The sequence below is a fragment of the Trachymyrmex septentrionalis genome, unplaced genomic scaffold, assembly GCF_001594115.1.
Source record: "Trachymyrmex septentrionalis isolate Tsep2-gDNA-1 unplaced genomic scaffold, Tsep1.0 scaffold139, whole genome shotgun sequence".
NCBI classification, from domain to species: Eukaryota; Metazoa; Arthropoda; class Insecta; order Hymenoptera; family Formicidae; genus Trachymyrmex; species Trachymyrmex septentrionalis.
Window position 1 is genome coordinate 34,148 of NW_017304533.1, and position 7,570 is coordinate 41,717.

Here is a 7,570-nt window from a genome sequence, read left to right on the forward strand (position 1 = left end):
AATCAACGTTGCGGGGCTCTGACTCTCAGTTGGACCTGAAACAAAAAGTCAAAAATTTTTATTTTTTACATAACAGATATTAAAGAAATATGTACGGATATTTATTGATTTTTATGAAAATGACAAATATTTGAAAAAAAAGTCTTATTTTCAGCCAAAAAAATTCGCCAAAAAAAGTTATAAAAAAAAAGTTTTTAACATATTGCAAAATCCGTACGTATTTCTTTAGATTATACAAAAAAGAAGAATCTGTGCAAATTTCAGATAAATCGAATGAACAGTTTCTGAGCAACACCAACTTTGAAAATGTAATTTCAAGAAAAGTTGCTTTGTAATATTTCGTGTATTTTCTCTTCTTCTTTTTTGCTCATTGTGGATGATTTTCTTTTTTATCTTACAAGTTTAAGTACTCCGAATTTGCTCCAAACTGTTCGTCGACACTAGAGACACGCTTCATTAAACTAGCTTGAAATTTGATTAAAAAATGTCAATTATTAATTTTAACTATTAGAACCTTATTTTTAAGACTATAAATTATCATTTAAGGCAAAATTCTATTTATAGCCTCCAAAGTCATGTAACCTCTTAAAGGAACTACCTTCCAATGTCAATTATGTACATATGATTGGAAACAAGACCGTCAATATAAATATTATAATTTTAAATCACAACGCCAACGCGGTCAGAGTGTTAAGATGTTGAACTACTATCTTAATATACATTCAATTAAATTGAATTAATATTTCAGACATACATTGAGAGCCAATGAAATTATCGGATTCACACAATCAATCTGAAACAAATAATCCCCCCAAAATTCTCCCAAATCTTAAAAAACTGTAATAAACTTATTGCGAAAAATATTGCCTCGGCCGGGAGTCGAACCCGGATCTCTTGCATTCCGTGCGAGCGTCCTGAGCCTTTACTTAAAGACGTTTCCACCTGCGACGAGATCATTTTCAATGTAGATTATTAATAAATTTGACAAAAATTATTCGCAAATTTGCAAAGCTGAGATATTATTATCACAATTATTGCATGATTAATATGTGTATTAATACGAATGTCAGGGCCACAATTAAAGCCTCTTCTCTTCTGCTGAATATCGAAACCAATAGCACAATTAATGCTCTCTACGTACGCTTAATGCACAGATCTATGTACATCCTGCTATTAAATGTTCTCGGTTGTTATGAGTTGCACGTACATAGTGTGATATGGAGATATCTGTTAATTTTTAAAAAACTATGATATGAAACTAATTAGTGTGCTAGTGTTATAATTTTTGTATAGATTGATTAATTTTCGGTTAGTAAAATATTTTATGATTAATGAAAATGTTTAAGGTTAATACCTTGACAAACACGTGCATAATCCTCGCATGTTGAGACTTTCATTTGTTTAAACCGTGGTGCTGCTTTTTATATGTACCATTTCTAAAATTAATTTTTTATTACATGATAGTTCGTTGTCAAGAATTTTGATATTATTCCAGTCAAAATCGTGATGAGTGATATTACTCCAGTCATATCATGAATCACATTTAAGCGAGTCACATAAAAAATGGTTCATCAATATTAGCGAGGTTATTCTATAGGAAGTACATACTCTTTTACAATTAAGCATAGGTTGAACCCTAACGCCTGGCGGCGCTCGAGTACTTTTTTCGGAAGCCTGACAACGTATCAAGATACTTTTCATAATTATTTAAAACTAATTTTTTTTTATATTTGTGTGTAATAAGACGATAACAAGGAAAAGAAATATTTACTAAAACCTGAATTTCGACATAACAACATGGCGTAGCTAACCAAAAAGTCCAATCATACAGGGTATCTCAAAAATGATATACGAGTCACATTGGGAGCATGAAATTGGGAACAATAGTTAAGGGGAACAAAAAAAAGTCTTATAATATATTAGGAGTATAAATAAGTTTCCGCCATTTTTTATCAAAAATTGGGCATTTATTATGAAAGAACGATACCTAATGTTTTATTCGAAGTATTGTCCATTGCTAGCCACTACTTTTTCCCATCTTTCTGGCAGCATACGGATATCGCGTCGGAAAAACGCTTCATCTTTTGAAGCTATCCACGAATCGACCCAATTTTTGTTATCTTCATATGATGTGAAGTGTTGCTCAGACAGGCCATGTGCCATCGATCGAAACAGGTAGTAATCAGAAGGAGCAATGTCTGGTGAATACGACGATTGGGATAAAACTTCCCAATTGAGTGTTTCAAGTAGGTTTTGACCGGCGTCGCAACATGTGGACGAGCATTATCATGCAAAAGAATAACTTTGTCGTATCTGGAGTAGTAGTGGGCGCGTTTTTCCTTGAGTGCTCAGCTCAATCTCATCAATTGTGTTCGGTAGAGAGTCCCAGTAATGGTTTCGTTCGGTTTGAGCAACTCATAATAAACGACATCTAGCTGATCCCACCAAATACACAACATGAGCTTTTTCCCATGAATGTTCGGCTTGGCTGTCGATGTTGAAGCATGGCCAGGTGGTCCCCATGATTTCTTCTTCTTTGAGTTATCGTAGTGGATCGATTTTTCATCACCAGTGACTACACGGTGCAAAAAACCCTTTCGTTTATGCCTGGCAAGCAGCATTTCACATGTGAAAAATCAGCGTTCAACGTTTCTCGGCTTCAGTTCATATGGAACCCAATTTCCTTGCTTTTGAATCATTCCCAACGATTTTAAGCGATGTGAAATTGCTAGTTGAGTCACTCCTAATGTAAGTGCTTCTTGCGTTTGGCACGAATCTTCATCCAATAATGCTTCTAATTCCGCGTCTTCGTACACTTTCCGCTACGTTCTTTGTCTTTGACGTCAAATTCACCGTTCTTAAACTTTTGAAACCACGGCAACTTCTCTCACTTAAGGCAGCCTCACTATATGCTTCTACAAGAATCGATGCGCCTCAGCTGCAGATTTCTTCAAATTAAAGAAGTAAATCAAAAGCTCCCGCAAATGATGCTTATTCGGCTCAAAACTCGACATTTTCGCACGAAAAAAGATGCTGATGCAAAATCGCTAATATTTCAAGGTTATGTTTTTGCCAGATATCCAACCTTACGATATGACGTTTTACAGCTGATAATTTTAACTATAACATATTGATAGCGCCATTGTTTGTCAAACGGCAGAAACTTATTTATACTCCCAATACTTGTTCCGGAATTATCGTTACTTTTCATATTTTCGGAGCAAGTAAATAGCTCATCGACACCGAGCCGTCAAAACAAGCATCTCGCTCCTTTTCTAATTACGCTATCTGTCTCAAATGGCATGCGATCCTCCTTGCGCAAATCCCTGTCGATCACGCACACGCTCCGTGTGCGAATCGTCAGTTCGCTGCCGAATCTCGATGATCACTTACCGAAAATTGAGTGCAAACAAGATGACGTGTCGCATATCTCCAGTATTCTAATCCGTCACGTTTCAAGATACGCGTACCACGAGGACCATCAGTGCGAGAAAGAATTGCGGGAATTTGCGGCGAGATTCACCGATCACATTGTTGCAAAACTAATTCCGATAACTGCAACGAAAAGTTCGTCATCGTAGTATCAAACACGCATCGCACAGAATGTAGTAAATTTTGAATTGTGAACATTGCCTACTGCCCGCTTCGAAAGCAATTTCATTCCGATTTACGAATAAAGCAAATTGTTAAAACGAAGAGAATCGACATCATTACAGCCGTCTTGGCCAGCGAGCCTTTCAATACAAGGTGACACCAGCGATCCGTCACAAAACAATACTACTCAACAAAAAATAAGGAACACTTTAGAACACACTCAAAATTGCGCAATATAAGAACATTGTAACTCGGTGAAAAATTATCGTATATAAAAAATCAAAAAAGCATTTGAAAGCTTGAAATCTCTACTTTCGAAATCGATAATTGATATTTCAATCTGACAGTCAAAAGAGTAAATCTTCATCTTCAATTTGCTTTTTTATTAAGTGCTATACGATTTTTTTTCATCGAGTTATTAACGTTGAAGCAAAAATGACCACTTTTATTCAGTGACCAATGAGTCCTGACCTGATCTTTTGACATTAAACAATCACTATGTCGAATGACCACTTTTGCCCAGTAGTTTTTGAATAAAAAAATAAATTGTCTAAGCTCAGATATCACATTTTCATTCTAGGAATGTTCCATAAATATTTTTTGAGAATTTTAGACTATTCCCCAAAAAACGTACAAAATGAAAAGAACTTTCTAAGAATATTCATAGCATGAGAAATTGGGACTATTTTTAGAATTTCAGAAAAATCCATAGAATGTCCACTGAATCATTATAGAATGTTCTAAGAACATTATAGGAATGTTATTACAGAATCTTCTAAGAACATAACAGGAATGTCTACAGTGCTGGAATTTACTTGCAATTTGGCCGATTTTCAGCTTAGTTTCTACATCTTTCCTTACCAATTCGCACGCATTCTAAATGCCGGTCGACATTTAGACTAGCTGCGTGCGGGTTGGTAAAATAAAGGGCGGGAACAAAATTGAAAATCGGCCGAAAGTTACAAATAAATTCCAGCATTGATCTATATATACAAAATGTTTCATTGTAATCTATATCCACGTAAATATCACTAATAGAAAGTTATTAATTTACAAAAAAATATTTTTAAAGAAAGCTCAAAGATTTTAATGGACATGCTATCCGTATAATATATTTTAACAAAATAAGTTAATAATGACTGAACATACTCTAAAAAATTAAAGATAGTGTTTGATAGCACTTAAATCTGATAGCAACAAAAAATGTAAATATTTTTCGTCCGATATCAAATCCCGTAAGACAACTGGTCCACAATATAACAAAAAGAATCTAAATTCTGTTGCCTTCCAACGTTTAGTTTCTTGTAATAAACGAATTTTTCTACATATTCAGATGATATGTATGGTTTTACAACAAGATATTTTGAAATATTATTTACAAAACTTTTTGTTGGGAGTTTATAATAATTTATATTAATAATACTCGATGAAAAATTATCGCAGATAAAAAAATCACCGTTAATTTATTGGGAGTTTTTCCAAAAAGCCATAAATTAACGATTAACTTCTTTACAACACCTACCATAAGCAAATTAAATGCAAATACTCAAGTGGAAAACTTTTAATCATATCAAGACAAGGTATATTTTCTAAAATTAATGTCCCTATATGATGTTGAGATTATAGCTGATTATGAAAATTTTGATCTGTTCTGTCTTTTGAATTAGTTTTAGGAAAACAAATTCTACCTTTAATATACTCTCCTTTCTGCATACACTTTACATGAAAAGAAACCAGTATGGCTTTTAGTATACGTAATAAAAGATTTTGCTGGAGCGTCACAAATAAAACCTTTGATCATAAATAGTAAGATGTGTTCCTGATACATAAATCCATTTTGTATTAATTGTGCTACTTCTATCACAAAATCTTTGAAAAAGTCATTTGCACTAGGTTTTTTCATAGCCATGATATATCTCAACAACAAAAACATTTGGATGACCAAAATAGAACACAATATTGGATAAATTTGGCTACTTTGAACTCTTACTTAAGGACAGGCCATCAATATTAATTAATATGTCTATTCTATGAAATAGTTTATTTGTAAAAAAAAAGTTTGTCTACCTGTTTTATTCCTATGTATGAATACATCTCTGGTTCTAAAGACTTACATACATTAGTTCAAGGAGTAGAAAGTAATGTTCTAGGATCACTAGGTAAAGTTGAATGACCCTCGATGATTTTAATATTTTCAGTGCACTATGATTTATATTATTAAACCTTTTAATATTATTTAATTTTATATTAGTAAATCTTTTAGTGCACTATGACTAATATCATTATTTGTAATAACTCATAAATGTAATTCTTCTTTAAAGTCATTTTCGTTGATATTGATGCTAATTGAGGAATTTAAACTTTTTATACTACTACAAGACATATTTGATGAGCTATTATTAGAATAATGATGTGTGTTAGAAATATTTTCTAAAACATCATCAGAAATCTCATTAAAATCAATATTATCGTTGTTATTATTATTAGGTCCAGCATTGATATTATTATTAGTATTAGTATTGTCAATATTATTAATATTTGTAGTATTCTGCAATTACGAAAGTTCTAATGAAATAGCCGTATTGTGGCTTATCTTTCTATAAAATGTTGTCTTTGAATGTTCCATATTTTTATACAATAGTAATTAGTAAAAGATAAATAATAATTAATAATGTTAAATAAATAATACGATATACAACATTACTACATTCAACTATTATATATATTTGATACTACTATAGGTATTAGATAAGACACACTACTACTAGATATATGCAACTACTGATTTAGGATAACAAAAATACAAACTACAAATTTAATTAATTATGTGCAAGATATTAAGATTCGAGAAAAAGTGTATAGCAAACAATATACTATAAAGACTTATAACACAGTACATGGAATAGAAAATCAATATAGAAAGATTCTTCTTTTTCGTGTCCTCCGTCTGGATTTATGTTTCACTTCAGTGGATCAAATCATTATCACGATTTCTTCTCTCTCTTAGACTAATGTGAAATTAACTATCTCCTTGAGGACAAAGGAAAACATAAAATCGAGAGACGCCTGGTCACGTGACTGATCACATGACTGTGAGGGAGAATTTACTCTGATTAATCACAGATCATAGCACAGATATACAGCGTTCTCTGCAGAAAAGAACCATTCAAAATGTTCAATTAAATTTTGAATGTTTTAAGAATATTCTATAAATATTCAATGTAAATATTCTCGAAAAAGGATACGGATATAGAATATTCATAAAATTTTGTATGCTATCTGGGAGCCAACATGCGGTGACGCCACGCGGCGCAAATTCTGTAAAACGATTATATTTCCCTTTTTTTTTACTCATTCGTTCCACATGTTGCAGATTGGTGTTTAAAAATCTGATAAATCTTTGTTCGAAACACCGCCAGAATACTTTTATTTTTAAAACTACACCACTGCTACATTAGATGATAGATTCGGGGCTTCTACACAACAACACAAAGAAAAAACCGTAGTAGGTTTTATAAAATATGTCGAAAAAAATCTAACTAGTCGTGAAGAAATTGAACTGCATTAGAAATTCAGCGGTCCCTATAATCAGTAGGCTCTTCCATAACGCTTCTCCTGATAACAAGCTGACGTCAAAATGACGACAAAATGACGTAGCTTGCTACCTGAGTCATCTCTAAATAATAATGAAAAATTCATTAATTATTGCCTAAAAAAAAAAAATAATAAATAAATTCGTCAATAACATAGATATATTTATTATCAATGCTGACAAAGGTAATATTATTATTTTACTCAATATGATTGATTACTTTAACAAAATAGAAAACTTCTTGCATAATGATAGCACTTACCCCCTCCTCCCCCCTATGATCATTGATAAAAATCCCATTAAAAAACCACCAACAATCTACACAAGTTTCTCACGAGATAGAAAAAGAAAGAGCATATTGATGGACACACTTATAGTAAATTA